A 20,134-nucleotide genomic window follows, 5' to 3' on the forward strand; every position below is an offset into this window, starting at 1 on the left:
GTCCCTGACGCAACCAGCATGTACTGCCAGCTTGGCCCAGCCGATACTAGCCTGGCCTACCACCCTGGCCCTGATGCTCCCACCCTATCCCCTCCACCTGGCCCTCCTGCTCCATGGCTGTCACCCCAGCCTGGCCCTGCCGTGCCCAACCTGGCCTCCGAGACTGTCCCTGACGCAACCAGCATGTACTGCCAGCCTGGCCCAGGTGCTCCCAGGCTGGCCTCCCGGCCTGGCTCTGCCGCACCCAGCCTAGCCTCCGAGACTGGGCCTGCTGTGCCCAGCATGTACTGCCAGCTTGGCCCAGCCGATACTAGCCTGGCCTACCACCCTGGCCCTGATGCTCCCAGCACTACTGCACACAGCCTGGACCGGCCACCCCCAGCCTGGCCTCCGAGAAGGGCCCTGCCGCGCCCAGCCTGGCCCCCAAGACTGGCCCTGCTGCAACCAGCGTGTACTGCCAGCCTGTTCTTGAGGCTCCCAGCCTGGCCTCCCAGCCTGGCCATGGTGCGCCCAGCCTGCCCTCCGAGACTATCCCTGACCGGACCAGCGTGCACTGCCAGCCTGGTCCTGATGCTGCCAGCCTAGCCCTGCAGCGCCCTGCCGGACCTCTCAGCCTGGCCATCCCGCTCCCCCCTATCCCCCCCCACCTGGCCCTCCTGCTCTATGGCTGTCCCTCCAGCCTGCCCTTTTCCCAGCCCGGCTGTTGCCCCATCGTGGCAATGCCGCTGCCCGGCTGTCCCCCCAGCTTGGCCCTGTCACTCCCCGCCTGTCCCCAGAGCGTGCCCCTGCCACTGCCCGGCTGTCCCCACAGCCTGGCCCTGCCACTTCCCGGCTGTCCCTGCAGCCTGGCCCTGCCGCTGCCCAGCTTCCCCCCAGCTTGGCCCTGTCGTTGACCGGCTTTCCCGCCAGCCTGGACCTTCGGCTGCCCAGCTATCCCCGCAGCTTGGCCCTGCCGCTGCCCGGCTGTCCCCCTAGTCTGGCCTTGCTGCGCCCAGCCTGTCCCGCCAGCCAGGCCTTGGAACAACCTGCTCTCGCTCTCGAACAACCTCTGCTCCTGCCAACAGTGCACGTGGATATTGGATGGTTCTAAAGACGAACTTCACAGGCTGCCTACAGGCCCTGTGGTGCTGCTGCCTGCCACCCTGTGAGCACCCCCGACACAAGGTGGCCCCAGCGTAAGTAGCACCCAGCAGAATCCCAGACAACCCTCACCACTCAAGGAGGCTGGTTGGTCCGGGTGCTTTCTGAGTGAGCTGTATCCTGATGATGTCACCTTTCACGGTCAGGGTAGAACTCAAGTGAGGCGGAGAGGGGAGAGGGATGGAGGAGTTGTGGCCAGAGGGACGAGTCTCAGATGGATATGAGGACTCGCTATTGGGTCTACTGTAGCGTAGGGTGGTGGTGACCACAGCCAATAACGCCTGGCATATTTTCACATGCGTGTCCATTTCATATGTACCCTTGTCGTTTTAGTAGAAAGCAATGAGAGCAGCTCCGTGGACGTGGACGTCCTACCCATGGCAGACCATCCACATGGGAGGAAGCCACGGTGAGTCACCCTGCAGCCCCATCTAGGGAGCTAGAGGGAAAGGGTGTAAAGGACATCTGTGTTTCCTGGGGAGGGAGGAGGGTACACAGCACAGAAGGCTGTGCTTGAGTCAAGAGCAAGGATTCAGTGGCAGGAAGATGAGGAGCAGCAGGAGGGCGATGTCTTCCTGACTGGTGTGTCACTGCCGGAGGGAGGCTCCCCTAAGACCAGGGAGTGCCCAGCACCTTGGAGCCTTCTGACCACAGCCTCCTGACTGGGTGCAGGTACATGTGGGGGCTGTGTGAGTGTGGGGTTAGTTGAGCAGAGCCGTGATTTATCCCACCGTCCTCCGTGGTACGGAGCTTCTCTCTGCTCACCTCCTTGCATGTCCCTGTGTGACAAGTTTCCACCAAGGAGCCACAGAGGAGTTGCTGGAAGGACGGTGAGCCCAGGTGAAGAGAGGCAGCCCTGCCTGTTCTGAGGACTGGGGCACTGCTGTTCCCCCAGCCACCATGTAGAAGCCTAGACTTGGCCGAGCTGTGAGCAGCCCAGGAGTATGCATAGGCCACGATGATCCTCCGCCCCAGCCCAGTCACCAGAGAGGTGTGTGGCGGCATCTCTACATCATCCCAGTGCCAGCCACGGAGCATCCTGGCCCAGAAGTCAGCACAGCTGAGTCCTGAGGACCAGGGCCATGCCTCAGCCCAAGTGGACCTCGCCTAGGCCCAGAGCCCCATACCTAACGTCTCTGTGGCCTCCCTGCCTCCTCCTCGGTCATCCAGGACGCAGTCGGTCCCAGCCCAAGGCATTCTGCTTCCAGGGTGTCTCAAACTCAGCCTGTCTTTGCCCCGTGCGCCATCAGCACTGAACAGCAGATTTGTTCATGGCACAGATGTTGGGGACACTCAGGGCCAAGGACAGAGGTACGGGCACTGCAGACACCAGAGGTGTGAGGCCAATGCTGAGGGCTTCTGCAGGTGAGAGCAGGAAAGGGATTCAGGAGCAGAACACGGACACAGTCAAGGGATCAAGTGAGCCAGCCTGTGCCCCAGAGCAGCTGGCTGAGGACTGATTCGGGGATGGCCCCAGGGGACAGCGCTGCCGTGTGGCTGGCACAGTCAGCAGAACTTCAGCATAGTGACCCACGTGATTCTCTGAGATTGCTTGGAGCCTGGTGCTACTCTTCCTCTTCCTGCTGTCAGGATCACTGGGACTTTATAGAGGAGGAGGAGACCCCTCACCTCATAGCACTTTTATTGTAACAGGTTGCCAAGACCCCTCCTTTGTCTGACGGGCTGGCGCTAATGCGCCAGATTTTACCTGCTTGGCGGAAGAGGATGTTCTTATTTATAATGTTGTTTTCATCCTCAAAATCTAGGATGTGGATCTGATTATCACATTTAAGAGACTGTGTCCCAACCAAAAACCGGATGGCCTACGTTTCTGCAGTCTGAGGTGTGAGAGCCCGTTGCCTGGAACTCCAGACTGTAGATCACCGGCGCATCGTCCTCCATGCTGCCAAGGTGAACAACCTGTGGCTCAGGCACTCAAATCCTCCCTAGAGCCTGAGCGTCCCACCTGGTGGGCGTTGACGCAGCATCCGTCCATTCCTTGCCTGCCTAAGGCCACAGAGAAATTCTTCTTATATGAGTGTATTATTCAGCTTTGCTCAAATGTTGACTTGCATTAGCCTCAGGGGAACAATGTAAAAAATGGGGAGAGTTTTCTTCCAGTTACGGTAACTTTGTATATAATTGCAACGACAGAAACACTTTGAGTAATGATAAATACCCTCCACACAGAGAGTTAAAGGATTCCTACCTTGTATTTGGAGATGAGTCCACCGGGGCTCTGTTTTTGTGCAAGTAACTGTTCAGCTGTCCTCATGCACAACTCAAGTTCCTTCTGGGACTTCTCCACCTTCCGCCTGCTGTCTGACTCTGGTGACACAACGGACTTCAATGCTGCAGCAAGTTTTACCATGGTGATCTGTAAAGACAACAAAACAAAACAAAAAGCTCAAAATTGGCCCAACTTCTGAGTACATTTATAAGCTACCAAATGTTTTCTTCCAGTAGAAATTTATATTTTTCCAGGAAACATAAACATATCTAATTTATTATGCTCTTATCTGTAATATGCTCTAAATTATTATTATTGTTGTTATGGTTATTATTTTTGGTACTGGGGATCGAACTCAGGACCTTGTGCTTGTGAGGCAGGTCATGGCACCACTGAGCTAAATCCCCCGCCCTGCTCTGAATTATTTTTAAAAATACTTTATAAAACATTTCTAAGCTTCAGGGCCACCTTTCCACTTCCCTACCCACTAACCACTCTGTTTTGAGAAGTAAGAAATAAATTCACATGAATGTAACTGTACTGTATCCCTAAAATGTACCAATAAACTCAATTAAAGCTGAAAAAAAAAGAAAAATAAATTCACGAAAGACAATAAACAAAAAAAAAATTAAGGCAAAAATGACAGGACACTACCACTTAATTCTGGTCAGTGGGCTCTGAGATATTTGGCACGTAATCATGTACATTTTCTACACGTTGAAAACCTTTCAGGTAATTTTTAAAAAGCAGATTCTCCCTCAAAGGAAAAAAGTTTTCACACCATTGCCTTTCTTTTTTAAAATCAGTGTCCTCTAGTCTTTCAGTAGAATTCAAAAAACAATTTCTAAAAACTGCTTTGGGTAATACGACTACATTAGATGTCCCCTCTGAAAATGTATCAACCTGCACCAAGGGCCAGGAGGCAAGGAAAGGGGAGGCCCTCCCTCCCCTGTTCATCATTTTAGGTTAACCTCCTTGCTTCTTGCAGGCAAGGCCCATTAGTCCCTTGTCTTTATCCTTCCAGGGCCTAATCCAGTATTGAGAATATGACAATCCCCAATAGTTGGAAAAAGTGAACTGATGAATGAATGAATTCAATATGAAATTAATCAGCCCAGGATTTACAAGCCTTCTAATTTATCAAAAGATGTCAGAAAGAGGATGGGGTTGATTGCTTTGCAGTTCTTCGTTTCTTAATCTAGTTCCCATCTAGCTGTTTCAGTTTTTGGCTTCTAGCATGGGAGAACAAGCAGTTTTCTTCTTGGTATGATGAGAATATAGGGAAAGTCAGGAAACTTTCTCAAGTTTCTAAGTACAGGAACACTTAAATAGCATATTAGCCCCAAAAAGTCAAGCCCAGAAGAAGATGAACACATAAGTGTATGAAAGAAATCCATATTCTGTAAAACACATTCAGTGAGATATGCTATCTGGAATCTGATTGGGTGACAGAATGGGATTGTGATTTTCCATCTGTCATTTTATTTTAAAGGGCCAGGGTTTACCTACTCTAGAAGTAGATTGGGTTATAGTGCTAAGCAAAGTGCAAAGTACAGTTCAAGATCTGGTAATTCAACTACAACTGAATCAGCAAGTTGTTAGAACAATGTACTACTTCTGTCTTCAACCACCTCTTAGAAGGACAAGATAGGAAGAAAGTGAAAAAAAAAAAATCACCATCTTTAGTGGTATGTAAGGCAAAGAAAAAAGAAGAGTATGACCATTTGCATTACTGAAGCATGACTGCCGAGGTCACTCAGTGACCTAGGAGAGAAGCACAACAGGAAGAGGTTAGAAATATTTAAGGGAAAGAATCAAGATTGGTGATCAAAGATTTGAAAGAATGATAAAACTCTTAGAGGAGTATGAATATTGGGAAATGAGTATTCTTAGGGTGCCTGATGGGAGTTTAAGTATCTTTTCTGGGAGTTAACTCGAAAATCAAAAGCTTGAAAAATGTTTTTGCCTTTGGCCAAACAATTCTGCTATTAGAAATGTGTTAACAAAGTATTTGCACTAGTGCAGAAAGGTGTACGGTAGACTGCTCCCTCAATCTCTATACATTATTGTGAGGAGTTACAGCCTATCTTACTATCTCATCATAGCAAATTAACTCCATAAATTATCATGTATCTATGTAAATGATGATGTAATCTACATTGATTGGCAAGGGGAGTTCATGATTTTTAAATTTAAAAAATTTAGTATGAAAAATATGATCTTATTTTTGTAAAAATACAACGTACATCCAAATGCTAACAGCTGTCAACAGAAATGAAGATGATGGTGTTTTGTTTGCTTGTTTCTTTACATATCTGTTTGTGATGATGAACATAGATGAAAAGTGCAGAAGAATGGAAAAACTCTGTCTTTGTGGCTGCCATCTCTCTTTTATCTTTGTATTTCCAAGGCCTAGCACATCACTTAGAACATAATAACCCTCAAAAGCTATAATATGTGAAAAAATAAATGATTATAAATCACTTGATCAGAGTTCAGGGAGACACAATAGACTGCCTTGAACTCTAAGCCAACTCTATCATTTTGTGTGCTTTCAACAGAACCGCAGCCTACAAATGTGTTCCCGTGCACTTTCAGGGATGTCAACCTGTTTTTGTTCTGTGTACCTGTGTGTCTGTACAGCAAAATGTACCACTAAAGTACAAACTCCAGAAGAACACGAACCACACTTGACTACAGCCACACCAAAATCACATTACCTAGGGCCCTTTTACTATGTGTCCCATAACACATCCTCAGAATAATATCAGATGCCTGAAGTTCAAATAGGACTTTTCCAAGAACCTGGAAGGAAGTTATTTTAAACATGGAAGACCACAGATTCTGAGTTTGATGGTCTGAGAGCCCCTACAACACCATCAGACAAATAAAGCAATTTCTGAAATCACCACCAACTCCTTCCACTTGCCACCACCTCTGCCAAAGGACAGCACTGTTTGTACCAGATACTCATTTATACACAGGAATGCATATGTTTTGATGTTTGTATTATTTTTGCAGAAAAAATGATCAAATACTTCTGAGCTCTCTGTACCTCCTCCTGATTTTACGTCCTTATGCCCAAATTATTGAGGTGGTTCTTTTTATTCATGTAAATTAAATATATTAAAAACATAAAAATTGTATGTATTGAAGAGATTACCTTGTGAAATTTTATTTTATTTTACTTTACTTTTTTGGTACCAGGGATCAAACTCGGGACCCTGTATGTGTGAGGCAGGTGGCAGGACCACTGGGCTAAATCCCCAGCCCCCCCACCTTTGTGAAATTTTAATACAGTATATTTTGTAATGTTTAAATACAGTATATTGTGTAGTGCTTATATCTAGCTCCTCAAATTTTGTGGTTTCTTTGTGGTGAAACTTTTCTATATACTTTCTGTTAGCTTTCTGAAATATATAGAGTTCATGATTGTTATCTGTAGGCACTCTCCTAGGCATTAACACACCAGAATTTGGGATCTTTTTGTTATTGTTGTTGTTGTTCATTTTTGTTTGTTTGTCTTTTGAGGCAGGTTCTAGCTCTGTAGCCTAGGCTGATGTTCACCTTGCCTGGGATCACAGGTGTGCATCAGCACGCCCACCTGGGGTTGTTCTTCAAAGAAATCTCTACATAACTTTCTTAGCACCTTGTTTAATTTTCAACAAAATCACTCCTCATCATGACTGGTATGCCTCATACTTTGTTCCGTTTTTTTAAAAGAGTGAAATGAAGGTATATGAATGTCTTAGCACAATACTTGGTGGACAGAAAGTAGCCAATAAATATTACTTATTTTATTTAAAAATGAGGAGGGGGGTGGAGGGAGGGCAGGGACAAGGGGAAAAAATGAGAACCAAGACCTGTCACGTGAAGGTACAGGATCCTAGTAACGAATGTCACTGTATCGTAACCTAGATTGTACCAATAAACCCAATAAAAAGGAAAAAATTCAAAAAAGAAAAAATTTTTTAAATGCAGCACACTATAGTAGTAGTTCAAGGAGAAGAGTCTGGAGCCACATGGCCTGTATTTGAATCCCAGCTTTGCCCTTAATGAGCTGTTTGTGACTTTGGACAATTTACATAACTTCTCTGTGTTCAGCTTCTTCATCTGTAAAATGAAGACAGTCATTGTTCCTGCTTAGTAGAGGTGATTGATTACAACATATAAAGACTCAGCTGAGCCACGTATCTGCCACCCTGTCAGCATTATATAAGTATCAGCTATTTTTTTCTTTTTTTACTCTTTTCAATTCCGAATGTCCAGGGGACTGTTTGTTTGGTTGGTTGGTTGGGTTTTTTTTTTGCATTCTATGCTTTCGCTTTTTTTGTCTGACACTCTTATGTTATTTTAATATTTGGTCAAGTTCTACATTTGTCTGTGCTTGAAAGAAACTAAGATTCTGTTTAACGAATTTTCATAGAATTAGTGATAATTTTATAATTTAAGAAAGGACTAAATTCCAAAAGGAAAAAAAAAAGGTAATTAAGAAGATTGAGCGGATTCTTCAAGGATGTATTATGGCATTTAACCAATAAATGCCAGAAATCCCAAATGCAAACATTGTGAAATGTCTAATTCAGATCTAGTCTTTCTTCCGCACTTAAGAAGTCAATGACAATTGACTTGAAATAAAGTTAAGTATATAATGCTGAAGAAGAATTAAATTTCACTCTTCAGAAAAATTCAGTGAAGAGATTTTTCTCTTACCTCTTCCTGAGCTGTGGGTTGCAGAGAAATCTGTAAGTGTAATAAGTTGTACAATTACCTGTACCTTGGTGCTCAAAGCAAGTGCTGTATGATGATTCCCAACACATGGAATTTAGGCTTTATGGAGCATAGGAATTTGGGCACGGTGGTACATGCCTGTACTAACACAGCACCTTGGGAGGCTGAAGCGGGAGCATTGCAAGTTCAACTGATGGCACAAGGCCCCATTGCAACATAAATTTAAAAGGGCTGGGGGTGTAGCTCAGTGAAAGGGCTCTGGGTTCATTCCCTAATACTGAAGAAAAAAAAAAGCAAACAGCACGAGAGATCCAGAGCAATCATGGTGAGACGGTCTCTGGCAGGTATTCCCAGAGTCTTCTTTGGCTGTGGTTCTGTCCCTGTACTGGGCAGTGCTGCTTGCTGGAACCACAGAATGTGAAAACAGTGGAGGGGGTATTCTTCTCTGACTGTGACATAGTTTGCTCACTCACTGTTAAAGCTGGTGTGGACAGAGCTGAGTTTTTGCAAATAAAAATTTCAATATATCGGATTTCAATACTTCATTAATAGAAAGCATACTAGTTTTACTCTATAAATATTTGTAAGGAATCGTTTATATCATTCGAAGAAAAAAGCAAAACATATGAACACATGTTGAGCATACCAATAGCCATATTTCAACACTGTCTTACTTTTTCAATTTGATCTATTTAAAAAACTAATAAGTAGGTATGCCAGGGAACACATTTTCGCGTCTACCTTAAACACTGCAAAATATCACATTGTTAGACTGTTTATCTAGCATCATTCACTGATCAGTGCTGCTACTGGCATAATAGCTTTTAGAAAATTAATTCCCTATTTGATTTAAAGGAAATTCTTAAGGCATACTTTTCAAAATAGCATAGGTTCAATGAAGAGCACTGTCTTTGGGGCACTTTGAAATCCCAGCTCTGCCATTGCTGGTTGTATGGCTTTGAACAAAGGGCATGGCCTTGTGCAACTACATCTCTAAGCTTCATTTCCTCTTTTGTGTGAGACTACTTAAGTCTCAGTACTTCTGTGAGGATTTAATGATACAATCCACTAAGTGTATGACACAATTTCTGGAACATGTTAAGTGACCAATAAGTGGTGCACTTTCATATTACATGAAACATGTTCTTAACAATCTATTCCTTCGAACAGTAACTTCTGGTGAGTTTTTCAGTGTAACTCTTCCAGTCCAATACATAAAATATTTCATAAGCAGAAACACAACAGAAATATGCAAGCCATATTATTGCCTGAGGAGTAGGGAATATTTTGCATTCCATTTATTTATATATTTCATTAATTTTATTGGTGCAATTTAAATATATGTTATATATATAAAGATCACTTTTATCAAAGGGAGTTGTACTTGTACACGATATATCTTGATTCCTCTTTTTCTCCCAACCCCCTCCCCTCCTTTTAACTAAGGGTTGAATGTACCTGTACTGCATACCTAAAATGTACCAATAAACTCAATGAGATAAAAACAGATAAACATATAAACAAATAAACACTGCTACACATAGGAAAACAGGAAGCAAAGAAATAAAAAAGAATTTTAAAAGCACCCCGAACTCTCCCAAAGCAGAGAAAGGGAGAAGAAAAAAATACCAGTAGCAGAAATCCAGGAAAACTTCATAAAAGGTATGAAGAAAATAGATGAGTACAAAGAGGAAGTGAATTAAAAGTTCACAGCAATCTGACTCAATATGCCCAAGGTAAATTTTGGGGAAATAGGTAAAACACTGGATGAGCTAACCAAAATAGTTCAATATTTGAGTAACAGAATCGATAAGAATATGCCATCCTCGAAAAGATATCAGACAGAAATACCTGAAATAAAAAAATTCACACATTGCAGAAATGACCAATATGAAGACAGAGTATCTGATATTGAGGATAAAACAGTGAAATACAATAAAGAGCTCAAAGAAGCCAAAATGAAAATTAGAGAACAAGAGAAACTAAGAGATTACAACACGACCAATCTAAGGCTAAGTGGAATTAGGAAAAACTAGAAGATAGTGCAAATGGACTAACAAACTTACAGAAATCACAGAAGAAAATTTCTCAAATAAAAGTTTAAAATACGAGTAACACTTATACAATATCAAATATGATGAAAAAAGCAGCTCACCAAGGCATATCCTTATTAAATTATCATATACCCAGCAAAAAAAAAACACCCCAAAACTGAATTTTAAAAGCAGCTAGAGAAAAACAAACAAAAAACTATATATAAAGGTAAACAAATTAGAATCACAGCAAATTTCTCAACACAAACTCCAAAGACCAGAAGAGCTTGGTGTGAAGTATTTCAAGCCCTAAGTTCAAATCACTTCCAACAAGATTTGACTTATCCAGCACAGCTATCCTTCAAAACAGATGGAGAAATAAGGTACTTCCATGGAAAAGGTCAGACCAGAAGATACATGACTGGTAAACCAGCTCTACAGAAAATATTTAAGAATATGCTTGACAGAAACAACTTGTACAGCTAAAAATACAAAGGAAACTAGTGAGGTCAATGGATAAACAGCAAGAAGAAAAACAAGAAGAAATACAGGAAAAGAAAAACAAAGAATATACCATCAGATAAAGAAGGCAATGATAGCAAATAACCAACACATCTCACTAATGTCTTTCAATGTTAATAGCCTCAACTCTCCAAAAAGAATTCAACTCATCAAAATTAGAACCCAATAATATGTTACATTCAAGAAACATTCTAATCTAAAAAAGATATCATACACTAAAATTAAAGGATGGAAAACAACATTCATGCACCAGAAACCCAAAAACAAGCAAGAGTAGAAATTCTAATTTTAGACATAGTAAATTTCAAGTTAAATCTGATTACAAGAGACAAAGGTCACTACATACTAGTTAAGGGAATAATCCAACAAAAAGAGAGATAACATTGATGAACATATGTACCAAATACTAGAGCACCTATCCTTCATAAAACAAAAAGTGTTGAAATTAACACTAACAATCAAATAAACACTAACAAAATAAGAGTAGCAGATTTTAACACTTCAACTAAAAAAAAAATCAATGAAGAAATTTCAGAGCTGAACAACACCTCTGAACATATGGATTTAATGGCTATATACAGAATATTCCACCGCTCTACAACAAAGTATATGTTTCTTTTCAGCAGCACATGGTACTTTTTCCAAAACAGATCACATATTAGTCCACAAAGTCTGCTTAAGTAATTATAAAAGAAGAGAAATTACCTCATGCATATTATCAAACCACTGTGCAGTGAAAATAGAAATCAATGACACAAGAAATTTCAGGAAAGGTAAAAGCTCCTAGAAAATTAACATACTCTTAAACAATCAATGGGGCACAGGAAAAAGAAATTTAAAATTTTTCTGGAAGTTAATGACAACGACAGTACAACTCTTCAAAACCTCTGGGACATGATAAAAGCAGTTCTAAGAGGAAAATTCATCACAATCAATGCTCATATTAGGAAAACAAAGCAAACTCAAACAGACAACCTTATGAAAAATCTTCAGATACTTGAGAAACAACAAACCAGCCCCAAACCAAAATTAAGTTGAAAAAGTATAAAGATGAGAGCAGAAAACAATGAAACTGGTACTTTTTAAAAGGTTTTAAAAAATTCACGAATTAAAGAGCTACTTCTTTCAACGAATAAATAAAATCATCTCAGACTCATAAGAGAAAGAGAAAAGACACACATCAATGCAATTAGGAATGAAAAAGGTGAAATCACAACACAGACTGTGGAAATCCAAAAGATAGTAACTACTCTGAAAAATTATATTCTAACAAATTAGCACAATTTGAAGGAATCAGCAAAATTTGAATAAATTTGAAGATTCCTAGATATATAGAAACTACAAAAACTAACCAAGAAGACACAAATATGCTTAGCAACCCAACAATAAGCAATGAAAATGACACAGTAATAAAGAACCTATGAAATAAAAGAAACCCAGGATATGATGGATACACTGCTGAATTCTATAAAACTTTTAAGGATATTGTATCACCAATGCTTCTCAAGGTCTTTGAAGAAATTGAAAGGGATAGAATGCTCCAAAATTCATTTACAGAAGCCAATGATCCCCAAATTAGATAAAGAGCCAAGTAGAAAACTATAAGCCAATCTCCGTAATATAGATGCAAAAATCCTAAACAAAATATTAGCAAATATATTGCAGCACATTATCAAAAAGATCGTATGTCACGATCAAGTAGGTTTCATCCCAGAGATGCAAGGATGGTTCAACATATGCAAGTCAATAAATGTAATATGTCATATAAATAAATGCAAGGTCAAAAACCATATGATCATATCAATAGATGCAGAAAAGGCTTTTGACAAAATTCAATACCCTTTCATGATAAAAGTAAAAAACAAAACAAAACAAAAAAACAGGTATAGAAAGACCGTACCTGAATATGATAAAAGCTACATGTGACTAACTAATAGTCAGAATTATCCTGAAAGCATTCTTTCTAAAATCAGGAACAGGACAAGGATGTCCACTATCAACTCTTCTACTCAATATAGTAGTTCAAACATTAGCCAGAGCAATTAGGCAAGAGAAAGAAATAAGAGCGACACATACTGTATATGAAAGGAAGAACTCAGTTTATCATTATTTGCAGATGATATGATACTCAAAGACCCAAAAAACTCCACCAAAAACCTGATGGAATTAATAACAAACTTCAGCAATACAGCAGGATGCAAGATCAACACTCAAACGCAAAAATCATTAGCATTTGTGTATAACAATGAATGGGATGAGAAGGAAATTATAAAAATAATATCATTCACAGTAGCTTCAAGAAAAATGAACTACCTAGGAATTAATCTAACCAAGGAAGAGAATGACTTCTACAAAGAAAACTCCAGTACTGTGAAAAATTAGATGGAAAAGGACATTAGAAAATGAAAAGATGACTCCTGCTCCTGGACAGGCATAATCAATATTGTCAAAACGGCAATACTCCCAAAACTGTTACACATATTCAATGCAGTCTCAGTCAAAATACCAAGAGCATACTTTACAGATCTAGCAAAAATAATCCTAAAATTCATATGGAACCAGAAGAGACTCAGAATAGTGAAAGTAATTCTGGCCAACGAGAGAAAAGCAGGAGGATAGCAATACCTGACTTCAAGCTATACTACAAAGCAACAGTGGTAAAAATGGCATAGTATTAGAATAAAATGGACCAACGGAACAGAATCGAGGATACAGAGACTTCTCCAGACACACTCAGCTATCTGATCTTCAAAAAAGAGGGCCAAAAGCACATGTTGGAGGAAAGACAGCCTATTCAACACATGGTGCTGGGAAAACTGGTCTTTCGTGTGCAGAAGATTGAAATGGAACTCTTATCTCTTACCATATATTAAATTAAAATAAAAATGGATCAAAAGTCTAAACATTGCAACAGAAATATTAAACATACTAGAAGGTAAATAGGTAAAACACTTGAAGACATAAGTGTAGGAAAGGATTTTCTAAACAGAACCTCAACTGTACAAGCAGTAACAGCAAGAATCAACAAATGGGATTATACCAGACTAAAAACTTCTGCACAGCAAAACAATCAGCAAGAGTGAAGAGATAAGCTACAGTATGGGATACAATTTTTGCCAGATACTCCTCAGAAGACTAAGAATATTATTAGAACCCCCCCATAAAAAAAATTAAACTACCTAAAATTAAAGACCCAGGGCCAGAGATTTAGCTCAGTGGTTTCCACTACCTGCCTCGCAAGTGCAAGTACCCAAGTTGAACCCCGGTAACACGCCCCCCAAAAGGCCCACTTAAGAAATGGGAAAAAGAAATGGACACTTCACAGAAGAAATACAAACGATCAACAGATATATGAAAAAATGCTCCATGTTCCTGGCCATCAGAGAAATACAAATTAAAACAACGCTAAGATTCCATCTTACTCCAGAAAGAATGGCAATAATCATCAAGAAATCAAATAAGAACAAATGCTGGCAAGGCTGTGGTGGAAAAGGGACCTTCCTGCATTCCTGGTGGGAATGTAAACTAGCACACCCATTATAGAAATCAGTATGGAGATTTCTCAAAGAACTGAAATTAGAGATTCCATACAACCCAGTGATCCCCCTTGCTATGTATCTTTCCCAAAGAGCTTAAGACATGGTACTACATACATGCTTGCATGCATACCACTATTTACAGCTGCACAACTGGTAACAGCTAAATCCTGGAAACAGCCTGTATACCCATCAACAAGATGAATGGGTAAAGAAAATGTAGTGTCTACATATAATGGAATACTACATTTGTACAGATTTGCATTGTACAGATTTGAGACATTTGTAGGAAAGTGGGTGCACTTGGAAAATATAACGTAGCAGGAAAGGACACACAAGACATGACATTCAAGCTTAAATACCACATGATACCTCTCATTTGAGTCAGACAAAGTTCAAACAAAGAGAATGATAAAGGATGGAAAGAAAGGACAAGAAGATGGATCTCTCGTGGAGGGAGTGGTTTGGTTTTTTTTTTGTTTTTTTTTTTTTGGAGTTTTTTGATTTTTGTATTGTTTTTTTTGTTTTGGTTTTTTGAGACAGGGTCTCACTCTGTAGTTGAGACTGGCCTGGAACTCACTATATAGCCCAGGCTGGTCTCAAACTCACAGTGATCCTCCTGCCTCAGCCTCCTGAGTGCTGGGATTACAGGTGTGTGCCACTACACCCGGCTGGGGTAGTATTTTTAAAAGAAACAAATTGTGATATGTACTTGTCACCACTCCCCAAGATGACTGTAAACTGTATGTACTGAAAGCACTAAAATTAAAAATTAAAATAAGAAAAGGGCAGTTCTCACTCAAGCAGAGTCAAAGGGCAAAACAAAGTCCTAGCCTTTTGCCAATCACTGACCTAAAGTAAGGCAGCTCCTCATATGTTCAGCAGGTTGTGGACATACCAACACATGGCGCAGCAGGCCTGAAGGACTATGTTCTCAGTGGGTTTTCTGCAGGGGAAGTTGATTCCTTTAGCAGACAAAGACGATCCTATATTTTCTGATGATTATGGAAATATAGTGAACTGCTAGAGAGAGGAACAACAGAAACGGGGGTGGGGGGAGCTGGAGACAGAACAAAGGAAAAAGAGGAGTAAAGACAGACACGAAGCTCATGATCTTTCAAGATGACCAGATCCAGATTGTGATGAAGATAATAAGTGAGAGAGGAAGAAATGAGGTTGTGAGGAGCTGCCATTGCATCACCCTCTTCTCTTGTACAGAAAGACAAGAGAGTTGCTCTGAGATTTTCCTTGTGAAGAGAACTTGAGACCTGCATCACAGTCTTCCAGTTATTATTCTTCCCCATGTATGAGGAACTGGATATATGAAGATCTTCAACCAAGCCCAGAAACTCCTTGCTGGCCAACATGGGTGACACAGTAACATGCAAGATCATGAAAAAGTATGATCTTCTGCATCTAAGAAGGCCAACATCTAGGGGATCAGGGGTGAGTGCCACATTGTTGGTGAAGAACACCAACAAATAGGGCAGCAAGATCACTGTGGGTGATGTTATGGAAAATGGTTAGGGCCTGGATACATCAAAGAAGTCAGATTCAAACCCGTGAATGGAAATACTCAAGTGTCCTACTATAGTAAAGTGGTCTACTGAGGAACATGGTTGTTGCAGAAGTTGATGAAAATTTCAAAGTTGAAACCAAGAAGAATGTGAAAAATATGGCAAAGTTGGAAAATGAATGATATCTGAAATTCCTAGAGCCTCTGATGATGATAAATCAATACAAATATTTTTAGGATTTGAGAGAGCTGAATCAGCAATTAAAGTTACTGTTTTGAATGGGGGGGTATTTTGGTGAACAGGTGTTAAAAACATGTGCCCACATTTGGATAAATTCAGAATGCTGGACTCAGAGGAACAAACTTGATTTTTAATTATTAATCATCTCTGATAATCCTTATAGAGCAAAGATGGGTAAAATGGCTGGCTACTAAGATTGATGAAGGAACTTGTGATATATACTGACTGATCCTTTTTAATGATTTTTTTAGAACAGTACAAGAGTTCTTTTTAAAAAGGATGTTTGCCCATATTTCTTCTCTATATTTTATAAACATTTATAAGGAAATGCTTCTTGGACCTTCCCCAAAATAACTTTTTTTAAAAGTATAGTAATCTTACACAGTTTAAAAATTCCTTTCATTGGCCAAATATAAAAGATGTAATAATGTAGTCTCTAAATGATTTGAAATTTTATTTTAAAAGGTCATCACAAAAAAAACTAAATCTTTGTATTCCTACAAAACTAACTGATTCCTAAACAATTCAGAGAATAGACTAAATTATGAACCTAGTCAGACAGATTTATACATATATTAACTGAATCTTATATGCAAATTACTCTTCACTGTATCCAATGGATTCCTTCTGACAAACCCATGTTTGGATAATTTATAGTACAGTGTGAAATAAATGTTTGACCAAGTTTTACAACTGATAAATTTATTTATTTATTTATTTATTTTATTTATTTATTTTTATTTTTTATTTTTGGTACCAGGGATTGAACTCAGGTCCTTGCACTTGCAAGGCAGGCCAGCGAACTGCTGAGCTAAATCCCCAGCCCTTACAACTGATAATATTTACTGCCAAATCTACTCAAAGGGCTGTTAAGAGGCTGTAGTCTAAAACAATATAAAATTATTTACTCATTTAAATAATGTAATTTCAAGAGCAATCTTTCTCCAGAAACTAAACAAATTATCTTTATTGCTTCATATTAAAAGACAAATGCATAATCTTTTACAATCCTCACTCTTTTGAATTACAGAAAGAATATCAAAAGATTGATTTAAAAATTACACACATGGGCCTGGGATTTAGCTCAATCGTGCTGCAGCCTGCCTTGCAAGAACAAGGACCCAAGTTTGATCCCCAAGTACCAGCCCCACAAAAAAAATTTACACACATGCTGGCCAGGGATGTAGCTCAGCAGCATGGTACCTGCCTTGCAAGTGCAAGGTCCTGAGTTTGATCACCGGTGCCAAAACAAAACAAAAAAATCATGTACACACACACACACACACACACACACACACACACACACAGTATACATGCACACACAAAATAATACTTTTTTTTTGGTTCCACAGTAAACTTAATGGAATGCTCAAACAAGTTACAAACTTGCTTTAAGCAGCCTTCTCATAAAGTTGTAGATCCTTGAATGCTACATAGGCTCAAACTGAGAAATACAGTCACACAATGATTAGTGGAAACAGAATTACCAAGCATTCAGAATAAACAAGATTGCTTCACATTTTATTCCACTGTGTCACTAAGACATAATTACTGTTATATCCTTAAAGCAGAAATTAAACAGATGGCACCCATGAAATAAATAGCATGAAATCAGAAGATGCAGCATTAGATTCTAATTAACCCTTCTCCATCTACTGTCAACACAATAACGCTAGCAACATCATAGACATCTCAAACTTTCTACTTCAAAGAACCTCTCAAATCAACTTTGTTTTCCATTACATATGTATTTTCTATGTAATATTTCATACCTCAGTATACACAGCACCACTATCTATGTAGCTACTCAACTCAAATCCCAAGAATCATTCTTCATCTCACCTTCTATATCCAACCTAACAATAGATTCTGTCAACTCTACCTTCAAAAGAAAGCCCAAACACAGGACTTTTCTCCATATTTGCTATCATCACCCTAAACACCACCATATTATCATACCTGAAACTGCTACCACAGACTCAATTTCTACTCTCTTCTCATCATTCAACACTCAACAGCCAGGGTTGTTTTATATTATATTTCACACCTCATCAACCCCCGATTATAAGCCATACTGCTTTAAAATAGCAATGCAGGGCCAGGAATTTAGCTCAGTGGTTCCACCACCTGCCTAGCAAGCACAAGGTCCTGAATTCAATCACTGGTACAAAAAAAACCAAAAACCAAAAAACAGCAAGGCCCTTTCTCATAGTCCTTTCTCATCTTTCCCCACTTTTTCTCTCATTGCACTTGTCATCATATCATAATGCCTCTCCTCATTAGAATTTAAGATCCAAAAGGACAGAAATTCCTGTTTTGCTCACTGTTGTCTCTGGTACCTTAAGTTTAAATCATACAGTAGACAATCAATAACTACTTGTTCAACAAATTGACATTAAAATAACAGACCAAAGAGGAACCAAGTCAATAGATGAATATCTGAGAGAACAGAGGCAGGAGGGTCAACACTGAGCATGAGATGAGATGTGCAAAATAAGTAAGGAAAATAAAATGAACTTCATAAACTATGGTTTGCAGTGAAAGACGGAGAACACAGAGAATATTAATAGGGAAGACAGTGTCATAGTTTAGCTGTTGCTGCTTCTGTTTTTTTTTTTTTGGTACTGGGGATCAAACTTGGGATGTTGCCCTTGTGAGAAAGGCAGTGCAGAGCTTGTTTCTGTTTCTTCCTCAAATAACAAAATAGTCTTCTAAGAGGAAAGGGTAAAAACATACAGCTAAAGTGAAAATAATGCTTCCACGAGGTTCCAGAATAATGCTATGTACCATGCACTGGTAGACATGGGATTTAAAATTAATGCATGTATTCAGATAAACAGGAATTACTTTAGAGTACACTAATAGAACTTAAAGATAGAATCACAAAAACCATGTCAATAATTTTATCAATAAAAAATGGGAGAGGTTCCTGAGGTCAAGAGACAAGCAAATGTTTCAACTTAAAAATATGAAGGTTTTACCAAGTGGTAAGCCCAACTTCAACCACCATGCAGAGTATTTAGAAAGCAAAACAATAATTAGCAGAAAACAGCATAAAATTAAAAATATATATTTGGCCATTGTAACTTATATTTCTTTGAATTCTAGTAGTAAGGGGTTAGGTACTCCTTGGTAATATGTGAGCTGAGTAAGAATAATTAGGTACACTCAATAGTTTCTCAAATGTCTGAGAATCAAACTCAATAGTTCTATTACCATCTTTAAATCTTAGTAACTCTACATCTCAAATTTATCTGTCATACCTGTGACTTCTTTCTATCCAAGATTACCATATATGGTCTGAACAACTATGATCTGTCACCTCACATTGGCATAAACCCTTTTTTAGCCTCGTAAAATACATATTTTCTTCCTTCAGATTATCAGCCACTGTTTGCAAAGGGATGGCTTAATCAGAAAAATCTGTTTAAGTTCTGCTTAAAATCTGTTTTCCCTCTACCACCTTACTCGTATTTCCCAAGATCAAATCCAGTATACTTTCACGTTCTGAAAGGCTCTGGATAGAGGTTCTACCTACCTTTCAGTGTTATCTCCTTGCCATTCACCTGATCATCAGAAAGCTCTGCACTTCTCAGCCTCACCCACATCATTTTTCTAATATGGAATATTTTCATCATCACATCCCATTTTCTGTCACTTTCACCCTTTTTTCCATTATGTATATCTGCTTAACAAATGTCCCTCTCCCCACTAGACTATAAATTCTCAGAGAAGGACCATGCTTGTCTTATTCATCTGAGTGTTCATTGTGCCTGGCAATATATCTGGCACATGGTAAGTTCTATTACTGGTTAGCTAATCAATACTACTATGGTCTCCTTTAAGAAAGACTGCATTCATACCCATGAAGATTAGAAACACTGAGTCTTATCTCTAAGGACTGCTTAAACACTAAAAAAAAAAATATATATATATATATTATGCCCACACATATATAAAGAATACATATCTGTTGGCAATATATAAGACAAAGGAAAAAATTAAAATTTACAAAAAAATTTTTAAAACTTAAAGCACAGCACAGATTAAAGATAACAGATAAAACAAGACTAGCTATATTTTGATAACTGCCAAGGCTTAGTGATCAATACAGAGATCCATTATACATTATTTTCTTTACTCACATATAAAATGTACTTCCAGTGTTCTCACAATTGACAATTG

The 20,134-nt window shown here is 39.5% G+C and overlaps 1 long non-coding RNA gene across 1 annotated transcript; it reads left to right on the top strand.

Moving 5' to 3' along the window:
• Positions 1-202: 202 nt before the first annotated feature.
• On the top strand, positions 203-2,011 carry LOC117284179. The gene is made up of 3 exons (XR_004515280.1): positions 203-1,175; positions 1,474-1,549; positions 1,932-2,011. It is a non-coding gene; the product is annotated as an uncharacterized LOC117284179 (long non-coding RNA).
• The last annotated feature ends 18,123 nt before the right edge of the window (positions 2,012-20,134 follow it).

This window comes from Fukomys damarensis, unplaced genomic scaffold, assembly GCF_012274545.1.
Source record: "Fukomys damarensis isolate Sample0158 unplaced genomic scaffold, DMR_v1.0_HiC HiC_scaffold_35, whole genome shotgun sequence".
In the NCBI taxonomy this organism is placed as follows: Eukaryota; Metazoa; Chordata; class Mammalia; order Rodentia; family Bathyergidae; genus Fukomys; species Fukomys damarensis.